This window comes from Rhipicephalus microplus, unplaced genomic scaffold (assembly GCF_043290135.1).
Source record: "Rhipicephalus microplus isolate Deutch F79 unplaced genomic scaffold, USDA_Rmic scaffold_232, whole genome shotgun sequence".
NCBI classification, from domain to species: Eukaryota; Metazoa; Arthropoda; class Arachnida; order Ixodida; family Ixodidae; genus Rhipicephalus; species Rhipicephalus microplus.
Window position 1 is genome coordinate 137,501 of NW_027464803.1, and position 17,500 is coordinate 155,000.

The window sequence follows — 17,500 nt, forward strand, 5'->3', positions numbered from 1 at the left end:
GCTCGACCCTAAACCGCGCCAAGTACGGAGGGAACAGCGCGGCTAAGGGCTCGAAACAAACCCTAAACCGCGCCAAGTACGGAGGGAACAGCGCGGCTAAGGGCTCGAAACAAACCCTAAACCGCGCCAAGTACGGAAGGAACGGCGCGGAGAGGGCTCGAGACAAAGCTCGACCCTAAACCGCGCCAAGTACGGAGGGAACAGCGCGGCTAAGGGCTCGAAACAAACCCTGAACCGCGCCAAGTACGAAAGGAACGGCGCGCAGTAGGGGTTTAAAACAAAGCTGGTCCCAAAATCGCGCCAAGTACGAAAGGAACAGCGCGGTCGAGACTCGGAAGAAAAAGCTTTCAAAGTGTCGTAGCACGATGCACACTGCTGTTCGTGTGGAACAAACGTGACTACCGTGCTGTACGGTGGAGTTCTGTGCGCAAAAGCGGCGCGTGTGTTTCTAAGCACCACAGCGTTGTGTCAAAAAAGAGGTGCCTGAGAGAAACGCATGCGACTGCCGTGCTTTGCGGCATAGCACCGTGCGCAAAAACGGTGCGCATGCAAGAGGTGTCAGAGCTAGCGAACTTGTGCCACGAGCAACAGGTCACTAAAAGCCTATAGATGACGGTGTTGGAGGAAAAGAAAAATATCGAGAAAGCACTGCGGTGTGCCGTGCGTAGGGACGGGCGCGCGTGCCACATGCCGCCGAAATATGGGTGTCGGAGAAAACAGAGTGCCGCGCGTAACGAGGGGCGCGCGTGTTACAGAGAGATATGCCCAAACGCATGAAAGTGTACGCAGGTGTCCTAAGGCAGTTTTTTTTTTTTTTCCTCATTTTGATGTCGCCCCGGCTGACGCGGTTTTCGTTTTTCCGTGCCGCCCCGGCTGACGCAGTTTTTGCGCCGCCCCGGCTGACGCGGTTTTTGCGCCGCCCCGGCTGACGCGGTTTTCGCGCCGCCCCGGCTGACGCGATTTTCGCGCCGCCCCGGCTGACGCGGTTTTTGCGTCGCCCCGGCTGACGCGGTTCGGACTTTGCACTTTTTGGCTCACCCCGGCTGGCGGCCCACTCACTCGATCGCCAGGTCTGTTTGCCCCGGTGGTTCCACCGCCAGGCTTAAGCGCGAACTTTTTTTGTTTGTTTTCTTTTGATTAAGCGCAAGCTTTTTTCTTTGTTTTCTTTTGATTAAGCGCGGGCTTTTTTCTTTGTTTTTTTTTTATTTCGCCCCGGCAGACGCGGTTTTTGCGCCGCCCCGGCTGACGCGGTTTTTGCCGCCCCGGCTGACGCAGTTCGGACTTAGCACTTTTCGGCTGTGCCTGGCTGGCGGCCCACTCACTCGATCGCCATGTCTGTTTGCCACAGTTTTCCCGGTGGTGCCGCACCCGGGCTCGCCCCGGCTGACGCAGTTTTCGCGCCGCCCCGGCTGACGCGGTTTCGTGCCGCCCCGGCAGACGCGGTTTTCGCGCCGCCCCGGCTGACGCGGTTTCGTGCCGCCCCGGCAGACGCAGTTCGGACTTAGCACTTTTCGGCTGTGCCTGGCTGGCGGCCCACTCACTCGATCGCCATGTCTGTTTGCCACAGTTTTCCCGGTGGTGCCGCACCCGGGCTCGCCCCGGCTGACGCAGTTTTCGCGCCGCCCCGGCTGACGCGGTTTCGTGCCGCCCCGGCAGACGCGGTTTTCGCGCCGCCCCGGCTGACGCGGTTTCGTGCCGCCCCGGCAGACGCAGTTCGGACTTAGCACTTTTCGGCTGTGCCTGGCTGGCGGCCCACTCACTCGATCGCCATGTCTGTTTGCCACAGTTTTCCCGGTGGTGCCGCACCCGGGCTCGCCCCGGCTGACGCAGTTTTCGCGCCGCCCCGGCTGACGCGGTTTCGTGCCGCCCCGGCAGACGCGGTTTTCGCGCCGCCCCGGCTGACGCGGTTTCGTGCCGCCCCGGCAGACGCAGTTCGGACTTGGCACTTTTCGGCTGTGCCTGGCTGGCGGCCCACTCACTCGATCGCCATGTCTGTTTGCCACAGTTTTCCCGGTGGTGCCGCACCCGGGCTCGCCCCGGCAGACGCGTTTTTTTTTTTCTTTCGCCCCGGCTGACGCAGTTTTCGCGCCGCCCCGGCTGACGCGGTTTCGTGCCGCCCCGGCAGACGCGGTTTTTTGCGCCGCCCCGGCTGACGCGGTTTTTGCCGCCCCGGCTGACGCAGTTCGGACTTAGCACTTTTCGGCTGTGCCTGGCTGGCGGCCCACTCACTCGATCGCCATGTCTGTTTGCCACAGTTTTCCCGGTGGTGCCGCACCCGGGCTCGCCCCGGCTGACGCAGTTTTCGCGCCGCCCCGGCTGACGCGGTTTCGTGCCGCCCCGGCAGACGCGGTTTTCGCGCCGCCCCGGCTGACGCGGTTTCGTGCCGCCCCGGCAGACGCAGTTCGGACTTAGCACTTTTCGGCTGTGCCTGGCTGGCGGCCCACTCACTCGATCGCCATGTCTGTTTGCCACAGTTTTCCCGGTGGTGCCGCACCCGGGCTCGCCCCGGCTGACGCAGTTTTCGCGCCGCCCCGGCTGACGCGGTTTCGTGCCGCCCCGGCAGACGCGGTTTTCGCGCCGCCCCGGCTGACGCGGTTTCGTGCCGCCCCGGCAGACGCAGTTCGGACTTAGCACTTTTCGGCTGTGCCTGGCTGGCGGCCCACTCACTCGATCGCCATGTCTGTTTGCCACAGTTTTCCCGGTGGTGCCGCACCCGGGCTCGCCCCGGCAGACGCGTTTTTTTTTTCTTTCGCCCCGGCTGACGCAGTTTTCGCGCCGCCCCGGCTGACGCGGTTTCGTGCCGCCCCGGCAGACGCGGTTTTTTTGCGCCGCCCCGGCTGACGCGGTTTTTGCCGCCCCGGCTGACGCAGTTCGGACTTGGCACTTTTTGGCTGAGCCTGGCTGGTGGCCCACTCACTCGATCGCCATGTCTGTTAGCCACAGTTTTCCCGGTGGTGCCGCACCCGGGCTCGCCCCGGCTGACGCAGTTTTCGCGCCGCCCCGGCAGACGCGGTTTTCGCGCCGCCCCGGCTGACGCGGTTTTTGCCGCCCCGGCTGACGCAGTTCGGACTTGGCACTTTTTGGGCTGAGCCTGGCTGGCGGCCCACTCACTCGATCGCCATGTCTGTTTGCCACAGTCTTCCCGGTGGTGCCGCACCCGGGCTCGCCCCGGCAGACGCGTTTTTTTTTCTTTCGCCCCGGCAGACGTGGTTCCCCCCCCCCCCTTTTCGCTCGCCCCGGCTGACGAGGTTTTCGCGCCGCCCCGGCTGACGCAGTTTTCGCGCCGCCCCGGCTGACGCGGTTTCGTGCCGCCCCGGCTGACGCGGTTTTCGCGCCGCCCCGGCTGACGCGGTTTTTGCGTCGCCCCGGCTGACACGGTTCGGACTTTGCACTTTTCGGCTGTGCCTGGCTGGCGGCCCACTCACTCGATCGCCATGTCTGTTTGCCACAGTTTTCCCGGTGGTGCCGCACCCGGGCTTGCCCCGGCAGACGCGTTTTTTTTTTCTTTTCGCCCCGGCTGACGCAGTTTTCGCCCCGCCCCGGCTGACGCGGTTTCGTGCCGCCCCGGCAGACGCGGTTTTTTGCGCCGCCCCGGCTGACGCGGTTTTTGCCGCCCCGGCTGACGCAGTTCGGACTTTGCACTTTTTGGCTGAGCCTGGCTGGCGGCCCACTCACTCGATCGCCATGTCTGTTTGCCACAGTTTTCCCGGTGGTGCCGCACCCGGGCTCGCCCCGGCAGACGCGTTTTTTTTTTTCCTTCGCCCCGGCAGACGTGGTTCCCCCCCCCCCTCCGTCTTTCTTTTTGTTTTTTTTTTTCGCCGCGGCTGAAGTGGATTTTTCGGTGCCTCGACGCCCCGGTAGTCGCGGTTTTTCCGTTTCCGCACGGCCCCGGCTGACGCTGCTCGGTCACAGTCGCCTTTTGTGAGGATTGCAGACTTCTTGAGTGCGGGTGTTTTTTTTTTGTTGTTGTTGTTGTTTTATTACGCATTCGCTCCAGCAGACGCTGTTTAGACTTTTTGTTTCCTCTTTTATCCTGCGACGAGGTGACGAGGTTTATTCGGTGCCCCGCCGCCCCGGCTGAAGTGATTTTTCCTGTCCCGTGCCGCCCCGGCTGACGCGGTTGGGACTTCGCGTTTGTTCGGCCGCCACGGGTTTTGGCGCACTCGCTCGGTTGCTTGTTGTTGCCACTTGTTGCGAACCCAGGTTTCTTGAGCGAGCGCGGGCGTTTTTTCTTCCTTTCTTTCTTTGTTCTATGTGTTAGCGAATCGGCCTTTAATATCACACGAGGACTCACAACCAACAATTTTCAGTTTGAAGTGTAAAAAATCTGCAGGTGTTGACGTAACTGACTTGCCCCGTACCCTTGAGTACATCCATGAAGTTCTCGTAGTACTACTAAATCGCATTATTCCAAGTGGAGAAATTCCCATAAACTTGCAAACCTCTACACGAAAATCGGTGCGCGTGATAAAGTTGAAAATTATCGTCCGATATCAAATGTGCCTTCTATAACACAAATTCTAGGAAAAAAAAAAAAAAACACTTGTTCGCCGTTTTCTGCGCCGTGACTGGCAGCACTCCGGCGAAGCGAAACGGGGTCGATTCGAGCACGATATCGGCGTCTTTCGACGTGCTCGCCGGCGACCGTCGCACGAGTACGTCGCACGAGCGCGTCTGCCGGGGCGCCGTTTGCGAAGCCGACGCAAAAGTGGGAACCGCCGCTCGGATGATCGCCGCTTTCGGCAGAGTGAGTGTTGGCACTCCGGGGAAGCGAAACAGCGTGAATGCGCCCACGAAATCGGCGTATTTTGAAGTGCCCGCCGGCGACCGTCGCACGAGTACGGTAAACCGCGTCAGCCGGGGCGTAGTTCGGGACGCCGACGAAAAAGTGGGAAGCGCAACTCGGATCTTCGCCGTTTTTGCAGGAGTGAGTGGCGGCCCTCCTGCGAGACCAAGAAGCATCGATTCGTGCACGAATTCGGCGCCTTTCGACGTGATCGCCGGCGACCGTCGCTCGAGTAGGGCAAACCGCGTCTGCCGGGGCGGGCTTCGGGACGCCGATGCGAAAGTGGGAAACGCTGCTCGGATGTTCGCCGTTTTTGGCCGAGTGAGTGCTGGCACTCGGGCGAAGCCAAACGGGGCCGATTACGGCACGATATCGGCGTCTTTCGACGTGCCCGGCGGCGACCGTCGCACGAGTACGGTGTGATGCGGGTTCTTGTTGCTGATTTGTTTTTCTCCCGGGCTGAGCCTCAGAGAGTTTTTCTAATAAGGACAAAGCCGTTCGGTTTCCAAGAAACACACAAAAAGTTTAATTGAAAAGTAAAAAGACAAAGATTCCTCACAAAACAAAACACTTAATAAACAGTTGACTGGACATGACGAAACACATCTGTAAACACCCAACAAGAACGTTCAAAGTCAGTAACTAAACCTAACGTTCGAAAGGGGCTGAGTGATGGGAGTAGCGCAAGATATCTGTTCGGTCTCACCCACACGCTGAATTCCGCCGACGATGAGCAAACCGGAACGCGGTGATTCCGGCTTCAGGACGCGGGCAGGACGGGGACGAGGGAACGCTGGCTGCTGACGACACGTCGAGAAACCAGGCCGGAACGTGGTGGCTCTGGCTTTAGGAGTGTGGACCCGTCTGTGACGAGAGAACGCAGGCTGGTGGTGACGCGTCAGAGAACCAGGGTCGACCTAGTCAAGCAGCTGGGCGCACAGCTCGGGCCCGGAGCCCGACGGCTGTAGCTCGCCTGCCGGAACCAAAGTCCGCAGGCCCTGGAAAGGAGTTCAGGACCGGATGGCCACGGTCCTTTGGAGCGGGAACACGACGGCAGGAGGCCCCGGCCGGTTGAAGACCTGCAGGCTCGGGTCCTACGCCCGACGGCCCATCTTCAGCGCCCGGTCCGGTGACGACCTTCCGCTTGCCCCGTCTTCTTCGAACTCCCCTTGCTCTCCTCTCCCCAGGCTCCTGCTTCAGCTCTGGCCCACTTGTCTCGTTCTGATTGGCCTTTCAAAACTCCGTGGTGATCAGCCATTGGCCCTTGTTTTCTTTATGGTCTTGGATGCTTGCGCTCCACGCTCTCACGTGTACCGGTCCTCGGCGTCGTCGTTGTTCAGGCGACCCAGCACGTGCACTCGGTCATCCTTTAATTTCGCGCACTTTTCGAAGGCGCGCACTTTGAACGCGCACCACACATCACATACGCCCCCCTTTCATTCAAGTTTTTTTTTTCTAAAAAAAAAAAAACTGCCGATGAGTGCGCGTTCTGCACTACGTCACAATTAAACCACATATGTCCGCCACACAGTTCACTGCATTGCCCAAAGGTCCACATTCACTAACCTCAAAATACGCAAGAAGTGAGAAAAAGTATGGACACATCTAGCGGATTGTGAAAATCCCCAAATTAGTAGTACACCACCCCTTTTTTTTATCATATATACCCTATCATCTCAAAAACTATACATCATGTTAATGTTACATTGCATGTAACTTCTTCAAATATTTACAAGCAACACCCTTCCATGGTCCGCAAGCAAGATCCAAAAGAAACCAGCGGGAAATCGAATTTGACGCTTAAGTTATAGCGTCCCGTACAAGACGTTTAACTGCTCTAACCATTTGACAAGAGTAAGGAATCGGAAGCCAGTGGAAGAATTCTCGACCGTAAGCTCGTATGAACCTAAAGCTGTGTATCACCAGGTTCCCAACCTCGAAATCACAAGCATACACGCTGGAATGTCTGTATGCCAGTCGGAGGCGTTGCCTCCAGGCGCACCAGTACAACCACGCCTGAATCATTTCATCCTTCCCACGAACGCCTTGCTTGAGCTCGTAAGCCGCTAATCGTTGAGACATCCTAACAGAAGCGACCTCTTCAACCGAAGATGCCAAAGAGCACCAGTCGGCGTCCTTCCTCGTACAATAACCTGCTGGACCATTACTGCCTTCTGGTTCACTTTCCATCCCTTCAGCTTTCTGTATTGCTTGTTCATCAATACTTTCAACCCTTCTGCCTGGGTCATCGTGATTACCCTCATTGTCACATATAGCTGACCTACATTGCAACTCTACTCTCTGTTCTTCAACAAGTGCTTTTGCATTTTGCTCCAATATTCTTCTAAAAGCATCATCTACAATTTCCCGAGAACACAAGCCATCTCTCTGTATGGGCAAGTTATAATCATGGTGAAAAACCATGTCCGTAGCGTCTGTTGCTATCTCCAGTGGCCCAAAACAATAGGTAGCTGCTACATCAGAGCTTTCATTATGGCATTCGCCGGCATTACCTAGGAGACCTTTTATTGCTCCTTCAGCGGAGCTATTCAGAGGCAATCCTACCTCTGAATAAAGTGCGCTTGACCTCTCACAGGTTTCAAAATACCCTTTACTCTGAATGGAACGTTCTTGTTCCATGCTCACGAAGCATTCCTGCGCTTCAATAAGCTTATCGAGTCTCCTAGTCTTTTGACTGTTTACCTCCCTGTCATACTCTTTCAGAGTTTCTTTCTCTAGCGAAAGGTCATGACGAGGTACAGGGTCAGTCACACGTAAATTCAAATCGCTCCCGATGTAACTGCTTTCAGAGCACACCTCATCCACTGGTTGACTACTCTGGCTCTCAGACCACGTATATTCAGCGTTTTCCCTCTCAAGCCACTGCTGCAAATCCTCATATTCTAGTTCCAACAGTCTCTTCTTTTCGCGCATCTCTATCTCGAGCAGCCTTTTCTTTTCACGCATTTCTAGCTCAAGCTGCTCCTTCTTAGCGCGTGTCTCTCGCTCGAGCTTCTCTCTCCTAGCCCGTGTTTCTCGCTCGAACTCCTCTCTCTTAGCGTGTGTTTGCAATGCAATCTGCTGCTTTTTAGCGTCACATATCGCAGCCCGTTCCTCACGCTCCCTCTCCATCCGCTCCGCGTACCATACTCTAAACTCCGCTCCCGTCAGTCCCATTTTATCCGCCAACTCAATTAACTCCCACGTGTTCGTCATCGTGTTAACCGCGTCAAAAAATCTACTGGAAAAACAAACGACTTTGTCCTGTCGCGGACGCCAATTTGTGAAGCGAGGTTTCTTTGTTGCTGATTTGTTTTTCTCCCGGGCTGAGCCTCAGAGAGTTTTTCTAATAAGGACAAAGCCGTTCGGTTTCCAAGAAACACACAAAAAGTTTAATTGAAAAGTAAAAAGACAAAGATTCCTCACAAAACAAAACACTTAATAAACAGTTGACTGGACATGACGAAACACATCTGTAAACACCCAACAAGAACGTTCAAAGTCAGTAACTAAACCTAACGTTCGAAAGGGGCTGAGTGATGGGAGTAGCGCAAGATATCTGTTCGGTCTCACCCACACGCTGAATTCCGCCGACGATGAGCAAACCGGAACGCGGTGATTCCGGCTTCAGGACGCGGGCAGGACGGGGACGAGGGAACGCTGGCTGCTGACGACACGTCGAGAAACCAGGCCGGAACGTGGTGGCTCTGGCTTTAGGAGTGTGGACCCGTCTGTGACGAGAGAACGCAGGCTGGTGGTGACGCGTCAGAGAACCAGGGTCGACCTAGTCAAGCAGCTGGGCGCACAGCTCGGGCCCGGAGCCCGACGGCTGTAGCTCGCCTGCCGGAACCAAAGTCCGCAGGCCCTGGAAAGGAGTTCAGGACCGGATGGCCACGGTCCTTTGGAGCGGGAACACGACGGCAGGAGGCCCCGGCCGGTTGAAGACCTGCAGGCTCGGGTCCTACGCCCGACGGCCCATCTTCAGCGCCCGGTCCGGTGACGACCTTCCGCTTGCCCCGTCTTCTTCGAACTCCCCTTGCTCTCCTCTCCCCAGGCTCCTGCTTCAGCTCTGGCCCACTTGTCTCGTTCTGATTGGCCTTTCAAAACTCCGTGGTGATCAGCCATTGGCCCTTGTTTTCTTTATGGTCTTGGATGCTTGCGCTCCACGCTCTCACGTGTACCGGTCCTCGGCGTCGTCGTTGTTCAGGCGACCCAGCACGTGCACTCGGTCATCCTTTAATTTCGCGCACTTTTCGAAGGCGCGCACTTTGAACGCGCACCACACATCACATACGGTAAACCGCGTCAGCCCGGGCGGAGTTCGGGACGCCGATGCGAAAGTGGAGAACGCCGCTCGGATCTTCGCCGTTTTTGGAGGAGTGAGTGGCGGCACTCCGGAGAAGCCAAGGAGCGCCAATTAGCGCACGATATCGGCGTCTTTCGACGCGCTCGCCGGCGACCGTCGAACGAGTAGGGCAAACCGCGTCTGCCGGGGCGGGGTTTACGACGCCGACGCAAAAGTGGGAACCGCCGCTCGGATGTTGGCCGTTTTTGGCAGAGTGAGTGCTGGCACACCGGCGACGCGAAAGAGCGCGAAAGCGCCCACGAAAGTGGCGTATTTGGACGTGCTTGACGGCGACCGCTGCAGGAGTACGAAAAACCACGTCAGCCGGGGCGAGCGACCCACGGCGGTCTGGGTGCTTATCGCTGCTATTATAGGGGCACCCCGGCAGACGCAGAAAAAAAAAATTTTTTTTCGACCTTCTTTTTTGCTGGTCGAGCTCGGGTAACCCAGGTCGCAATGGGAGCCGCGCACGAAAGCGGCGTCGCGAGACGCGTTCGCGGTCGCTAGTCGCACGAGCTCGGCAACCGCGTCAGCCGGCGCGGAGTTCGGGATGCCGACGGCTAAGTGGGTACCGCTGCTCGGATGTTCGCCGTTTTTGGCCGAGTGAGTGCTGGCACTCCGGCGAAGCGAAACGGGGCCGATTCGGGCACGATATCGGCGTATTTCGACGTGCTCGCCGGCGACCGTCGCACGAGTACGGCAAAGCGCGTCTGCCGGGGCGAGGTTTGCGATGCCGACGAAAAAGTGGGAAGCGCCGCTCGGATCTTCGCCGTTTTTGCAGGAGTGAGTGGCGGCCCTCCTGCGAGACCAAGAAGCATCGACTCGCGCACGATATCGGTGTCTTTCGACGTGCCCGCCGGCCACCGCCGCACGAGTACGGCAAACCGCGTATGCCGGGGCGGGGTTGGCGACGCCGACGCAAAAGTGGGAACCGCCACTAGGATGTTCGCCGTTTTTGGCAGAGTGAGTGCTGGCACACCGGCGACGCGAAAGAGCGCGAAAGCGCCCACGAAAGTGGCGTATTTGGACGTGCTTGACGGCGACCGCTGCAGGAGTACGAAAAACCACGTCAGCCGGGGCGAGCGACCCACGGCGGTCTGGGTGCTTATCGCTGCTATTATAGGGGCACCCCGGCAGACGCAGAAAAAAAAAATTTTTTTTCGACCTTCTTTTTTGCTGGTCGAGCTCGGGTAACCCAGGTCGCAATGGGAGCCGCGCACGAAAGCGGCGTCGCGAGACGCGTTCGCGGTCGCTAGTCGCACGAGCTCGGCAACCGCGTCAGCCGGCGCGGAGTTCGGGATGCCGACGGCTAAGTGGGTACCGCTGCTCGGATGTTCGCCGTTTTTGGCCGAGTGAGTGCTGGCACTCCGGCGAAGCGAAACGGGGCCGATTCGGGCACGATATCGGCGTATTTCGACGTGCTCGCCGGCGACCGTCGCACGAGTACGGCAAAGCGCGTCTGCCGGGGCGAGGTTTGCGATGCCGACGAAAAAGTGGGAAGCGCCGCTCGGATCTTCGCCGTTTTTGCAGGAGTGAGTGGCGGCCCTCCTGCGAGACCAAGAAGCATCGACTCGCGCACGATATCGGTGTCTTTCGACGTGCCCGCCGGCCACCGCCGCACGAGTACGGCAAACCGCGTATGCCGGGGCGGGGTTGGCGACGCCGACGCAAAAGTGGGAACCGCCACTAGGATGTTCGCCGTTTTTGGCAGAGTGAGTGCTGGCACTCCGGCGAAGCGAAAGAGCGCGAATGCGCCCACGAAAGTGGCGTGTTTGGACGTGCTTGACGACGACCACCGCAGGAAAACGAAAAACCACGTCAGCCGGGGCGAGCGACCCATGGCGGTCTGGGTGCTTATCGCTGCTATTATAGGGGCACCCCGGCAGACGCAAAAAAAAAAAAAATTTTTTTTCGACATTCTTTCTTGCTCGTCGACCTCGGGTGACCCAGGTCGCAGTGGGAGCCGCGCACGAAAGCGGCGTCGCGAGACGGCTTCGCGGTCGCTAGTCGCACGAGCTCGGCAACCGCGTCTGCCGGGGCGGAGTTCGGGACGCCGACGGCTAAGTGGGAACCGCCGCTCGGATGTTCGCCGTTTGTGGCCGAGTGAGTGCTGGCACTCCGGCGAAGCCAAACGGGGCCGATTCCGGCACGATATCGGCGTCTTTCTACGTGCTCGCCGGCGACCGTCGCACGAGTACGGCAAAGTGCGTCTGCCGGGGCGGGGTTTGCGACGCGTACGCAATAGTGAGAACCGTCGCTCGGATGTTCGTCGTCTTTCGCCGAGCCAGTGCTGGCACTCCGGCGAAGCCGAACGGAGCCGATTCGGGCACGATATCGGCGTCTTTCCACGTGCTCGCCGGCGACCGTCGCACGAGTACGGTAAACCGCGTCAGCCGGGGCGGAGTTCGGGACGCCGATGCGAAAGTGGGAAGCGCCGCTCGGATCTTCGCCGTTTTTGGAGGAGTCAGTGGCGGCACTCCGGTGAAGCCAAGGTGCGCCAATTCGCGCACGATATCGGCGTCTTTCGACGTGCCCGCCGGCCACCGTCGCACGAGTACGGCAAACCTCGTCTGCCGGGGCGGGGTTTGCGACGCCGACGCAAAAGTGGGAACCGCCGCTCGGATGTTCGCCGTTTTTGGCAGAGTGAGTGCTGGCACTCCGGCGAAGCGAAAGAGCGTGAATGCGCCCACGAAAGTAGCGTATTTGGACGTGCTTGACGGCGACCGCCGCAGGAGTACGAAAAACCACGTCAGCCGGGGCGAGCGACCCACGGCGGTCTGGGTGCTTATCGCTGCTATTATAGGGGCACCCCGGCAGACGCAGAAAGAAAAAAAAAAAAAAATGGGGACATGGCGTGCGTCACCGTGCGGCTTCGCAGCGTTGCCGAAGTCGCCGAGCCCTTCGACTGAGCCGAACGGCGGACAGGGAACGTTGGTCGGCCGTTCTAACCTGTCGGTGCCACGCCGAGACGTCGTTAAGGAAAACCGCGTCGTGGGCCTCTACGACGCCGTCGAGTCGTTGTACGTTTGGTGTCCAGCGTGTCGGCGGCGAGTAGCGGACACGTCGTTCACGACTTCGGTCTTTCGCAGTCGACGCGAACTTGCGGAGAGTCGTGGTGCCTCACGTTTTCGGCAGAAACCGCGGCGGAATTTTCCCGTGCGTGCGCGCACGACCTCGGTGCTGTGCCGTCAGCGTAGTGTTGCACAAACTCGTGGCCTACCCAAGGTGCGGTACGTTTGCGGCCGTATCCTCGGTGGGAATTTCGTGAGTAGGGTCGCAAATTCTACGACCTCGGCGGGTTTGAGAGCGACGTAGACTTGTGGCACGCTCAACGTGCCACACGTTTCGGGGCACACCCGCGGTGAAATTTTCTCGAGTACGCTCGTATTAGTGCCCAAGGAGGTCTGGGTACTTATCGCTGCTATTATGTGGGGGTTCTCGTGAGCGGCGTACGCGAAAGCGACCGGGTGTCTGATATGCGGCGGGCTTCGGCCTCGTCAAGCGTGTCCTCGGGTCTGCTCCAGGGGAATCCACGGCAGTCGTCTGCAGCCTCATCCGCTTGATGCGTTAGGGGCTGGTTGTCGGACGGTGCCGTTTTACCACGATATCGAGGTGTGTTCCGTGTCGTCCTCGGGCGATTCAGATGCGAAAGCGCCGAAGACGCGGGCGTGACCCGTCGTCTGGCGGCTTTGCAGTCTCGGCTCCGTTGCTAGTTCCGGCCGGTCCACCGACAGTGCAGCGGGCTTGGGCAACCCGCACGGCGCGACCGAGTCGATGCAACGAAAAAGAGCGAGCATGAACGTGCTTCTTGCCGCACGGCTCCCACTCGTCTTTCGGGAAGGTTGTGCCGTAGCGAGCTCGAACGCCGTCATCTCGGAGTGCAAAATAAGCGTGTTGGGGCGCCTGAAGGTGGCCTCCGCCGCACACAGACTGCGTCCGGCCCGCCGAAGGCGAGGACGGACGCGCAGTCGAACGATTACCTGGTTGATCCTGCCAGTAATCATATGCTTGTCTCAAAGATTAAGCCATGCATGTCTAAGTACATGCCGAAATAAGGCGAAACCGCGAATGGCTCATTAAATCAGTTATGGTTCCTTAGATCGTTTCTTCCTACTTGGATAACTGTGGCAATTCTAGAGCTAATACATGCAGTGAGCCTGGAGCCCTTTGGGTAACGGGTGCTTTTATTAGACCAAGATCGATCGGGTTTCGGCCCGTATTGTGTGGTGACTCTGGATAACTTTGTGCTGATCGCATGGCCACGAGCCGGCGACGTTTCTTTCAAGTGTCTGCCTTATCAACTTTCGATGGTAGGTTACTTGCTTACCATGGTTGTTACGGGTAACGGAGAATCAGGGTTCGATTCCGGAGAGGGAGCCTGAGAAACGGCTACCACATCCAAGGAAGGCAGCAGGCGCGCAAATTACCCACTCCCGGCACGGGGAGGTAGTGACGAAAAATAACAATACGGGACTCTTTTGAGGCCCCGTAATTGAAATGAGTACACTCTAAATCCTTTAACGAGGATCAATTGGAGGGCAAGTCTGGTGCCAGCAGCCGCGGTAATTCCAGCTCCAATAGCGTATACTAAAGCTGCTGCGGTTAAAAAGCTCGTAGTTGGATCTCAGTTCCAGACGAGTAGTGCATCTACCCGATGCGACGGCTCGGACTGAACATCATGCCGGTTCTTTCTTGGTGCACTTCATTGTGTGCCTCGAGATGGCCGGTGCTTTTACTTTGAAAAAATTAGAGTGCTCAACGCAGGCGAGTCGCCTGAATAAACTTGCATGGAATAATAGAACAAGACCTCGTTTCTGTTCTGTTGGTTTTTGGAATACGAGGTAATGATTAAGAGGGACGGACGGGGGCATTCGTATTGCGGCGCTAGAGGTGAAATTCTTGGACCGTCGCAAGACGAACTACTGCGAAAGCATTTGCCAAGAATGTTTTCATTGATCAAGAACGAAAGTCAGAGGTTCGAAGGCGATCAGATACCGCCCTAGTTCTGACCATAAACGATGCCAACCAGCGATCCGCCTGAGTTACTCAAATGACTCGGCGGGCAGCTTCCGGGAAACCAAAGTATTTGGGTTCCGGGGGAAGTATGGTTGCAAAGCTGAAACTTAAAGGAATTGACGGAAGGGCACCACCAGGAGTGGAGCCTGCGGCTTAATTTGACTCAACACGGGAAAACTTACCCGGCCCGGACACTGGGAGGATTGACAGATTGAGAGCTCTTTCTTGATTCGGTGGATGGTGGTGCATGGCCGTTCTTAGTTGGTGGAGCGATTTGTCTGGTTAATTCCGATAACGAACGAGACTCTAGCCTATTAAATAGGTGCGGGGTTCCCAGCACCTTACAACCTTCTTAGAGGGACAAGCGGCTCCTAGCCGCACGAAACAGAGCAATAACAGGTCTGTGATGCCCTTAGATGTCCGGGGCCGCACGCGCGCTACACTGAAGGAAGCAGCGTGTCTTTATCCCTGTCTGAAAAGACTGGGTAACCCGTGGAACTTCTTTCGTGATTGGGATAGGGGCTTGCAATTGTTCCCCTTGAACGAGGAATTCCCAGTAAGCGCGAGTCATAAGCTCGCGTTGATTACGTCCCTGCCCTTTGTACACACCGCCCGTCGCTACTACCGATTGAATGATTTAGTGAGGTCTTCGGACCGATGTCCGGCGCGGCCTTTCGGTTGCGCCGGTCTGTTGGAAAGATGACCAAACTTGATCATTTAGAGGAAGTAAAAGTCGTAACAAGGTTTCCGTAGGTGAACCTGCGGAAGGATCATTAACGGATTGTGAAGGGTGAGCGCCTCAGCTGCGTCTGCGCCCGACACTTTCTGCCGCTGACCCCGTTTGGACGCGGGGTCGGCTTTTCCCCACGGGGCTGCCTGAATGTGGAGCGGCACCCCGTGACAAATTGTTGCGCCCAGCGGACGCCAACACCGCGACCTTGGACGGTCGGCCAGGTGGCGGACGCGGGTACAAACGGCGCAACGCACTCATAGGTCGGCTTTCGACCCGCCACTGCACCGTGGCTCGAAGCGCTCGAAATGCGCGACCCGACCGCTGCGGGACCGCCTAGTACTGTAAACAGGAGCGGCGGAGCGCGAACGGCGAGTCGTGGTTACGTCGGTAGAAGGCGAGGCTGCGCGTTCCCGAAACGCCAGCCGAGTGCCCTCCCGACCGTTCGAGCGTGCAAGAACGAGACCCGACAATCGCGCGGCGACTGCCAAGTACGAGAGGAACGGCACAAGCGTCGGCGGTCGGTCAAGGAACTGGCGATGTGACGGGTCCGCTGTGCACCAGTGCATACCGTCCCGCCGTCCGCGGCAAGCGCCTCCGCGTCCTCGGGTGACGGAGGCTGCCGGTCGGTTCTTGCAGGCGAGGGATCTCGCTGGCACCGGTTCGCGTTGACGCGCGGCCGGTCATGGCACGGCGATGCGACGGCCGAGGTGCGCAGTACTCGATGGAGGAACCGCACGCTCCGATGACCGTCCCGCCCTCCGCGGCGTATGCGTACCGACCGTAATGGTTGCAGCAGCGCCGGCCGGCTTTTGAATTCGCCACACGAAACACGGTGCGAGATCGCGGTTAGGGGAGCGTCGACGTTGCCAGGCGTTTTGCTTGCTGCCGAGGGAAAGGCGGCACGGCCACGTCGCGCTCGTCGCGATTAGCGGGTCTGCGCGCTTTGGGAAGGTGCCGCAACGACTTGCCGAAAGAGGAAGCACGGAAGAACGAGGGACTTGGACGTCCCGACAATTGAACGCACTTGCGGCCAGGCCCTTGCTGGCTTCGTTCTTCCGCCTCGAGTAGGCTCGTACGCGGCTCCGGCGCCGAAAGTGGTCCTTGGCACCGACTTCGGTGGACGTGGGAAGTGCCGCGCAAGTACGGCGCGCCTGGCTCCACCTGTTGGCTAAAGTAGGCAGCCGGATCGGCATTTTGGTGTGCGGTGGCAAACCGTGGATGCGAAAAAAGCTTGTGCGATTTCGTGGAACAAAAAGCGGGGGTCCCCCTTTTTATGCGGAGGAGACCGACCCGCCTGCCGTGGTGAACCGCGACGCCACGGTAAAAACGGGAGAGGCTTGTCGATGGGACCGTGCATCCCGCGCTCCACGGAGGCCGGGAGGCGGCCGCCCGAGGAAATGTGTAGCCGTCGAGGCCCGCATCTGCGTGCACTCTTATCCAAATGGGTGTACCGCAGGCATTTTCTGGTTAGGCGGGCCAATGAGAGCGAGCACACAACGATACCTACGGGTCCGGCTTGGAGAACCGGCTTCGACGCCTCCCGAGTATTTATAGAGGGGTGGACCACGAAAGCACTCGCAAGTAGCGAAAGCGAAACGCCGTCCGAAACACACCGTTTGCTCGATTTGCGGCAGCCGAAAAAGGCGCGGCAGAGTTTTGGAGTCCAAGCGTGCGCTGAAAAGCGCCCTTCTTGGCCACTGTTTGGCCGAGTGCCAGAAACGTTTGGTTTTGACTGTACGGAATTGAACAAACACTTTTTCACGACTCTAAGCGGTGGATCACTCGGTTCTCGGGTCGATGAAGAACGCAGCCAGCTGCGAGACTTGGTGTGAATTGCAGGACACACTGAGCACTGATTCTTTGAACGCACATTGCGGCCTTGGGTCTTCCCTTGGCTTCGTCTGTCTGAGGGTCGGATCACATATCAAGAGAGCCTTCGGCGCACAAGGGAACGTGAGCCGTCGACTCGTTTTGACCGCGTCGGCAACACGGACAGCACGCTGAACACCTCACAGCGAGCGCCAACAGCGGCCACTCAAGGGCGAGACGGTGGCGACCGTCGTGCCAGAGCCCAACCGAAACGGGGGCGACCGACTGCATTGAGGATGTGGCACCTCGTTGAGACCGCCGCAGGACTTCGAGTCGGAAGGAAGCCTGCAGGGAAAGTGCGGTCGAGGTTGCGTACTCCTCTCTGCGACCGGGCGCGCAAGAGCTGCGAGAGCCACGGACGCGCAACTTTAACGCACGGTAAACACGAGGAGCGAAAGCCGGCCAGCAAAGCTTCTCCAGCCGTGCGCAAAGTGCGCGAGATCGCAGCCTTGCGTTGCGCTTGTTGCCCTCGAAGTAAGCAGGGTGTCCCGTAGACCGGGCGCTCGAACACGCTGCGGGGCCGTGCCTCCTCCAGGCTTTGCCGCGCGAACAGGGAACGTTCGCGCGCAAAGCGCAGGGAGGTGAGGAGGCTGCGCCCGACGTTTGCGGTTCGCTGCGTACGCGGTTGATGCGGAGAGCACGGCGCGACGACTTGCCGCGAAGCGGAAAAAGTCTCCCGCACGAGTTGGCGAAACGTTGGCGAAGCTTAAGGCGTTCTCGTCGTAGTCCGCCGTCGGTCTAAGTGCTTCGC

General features: G+C 58.5%; 2 non-coding genes across 2 annotated transcripts; both read left to right on the forward strand.

Moving 5' to 3' along the window:
* Nucleotides 1-13,108: 13,108 nt before the first annotated feature.
* Nucleotides 13,109-14,923, forward strand: LOC142792703 (small subunit ribosomal RNA). Its single transcript, XR_012891146.1, has one exon. It is a non-coding gene; the product is annotated as a small subunit ribosomal RNA (ribosomal RNA).
* A 1,719-nt stretch (nt 14,924-16,642) lies between these two features.
* LOC142792692 (5.8S ribosomal RNA) lies at nt 16,643-16,795 on the forward strand. Its single transcript, XR_012891135.1, has one exon. It is a non-coding gene; the product is annotated as a 5.8S ribosomal RNA (ribosomal RNA).
* The last annotated feature ends 705 nt before the right edge of the window (nt 16,796-17,500 follow it).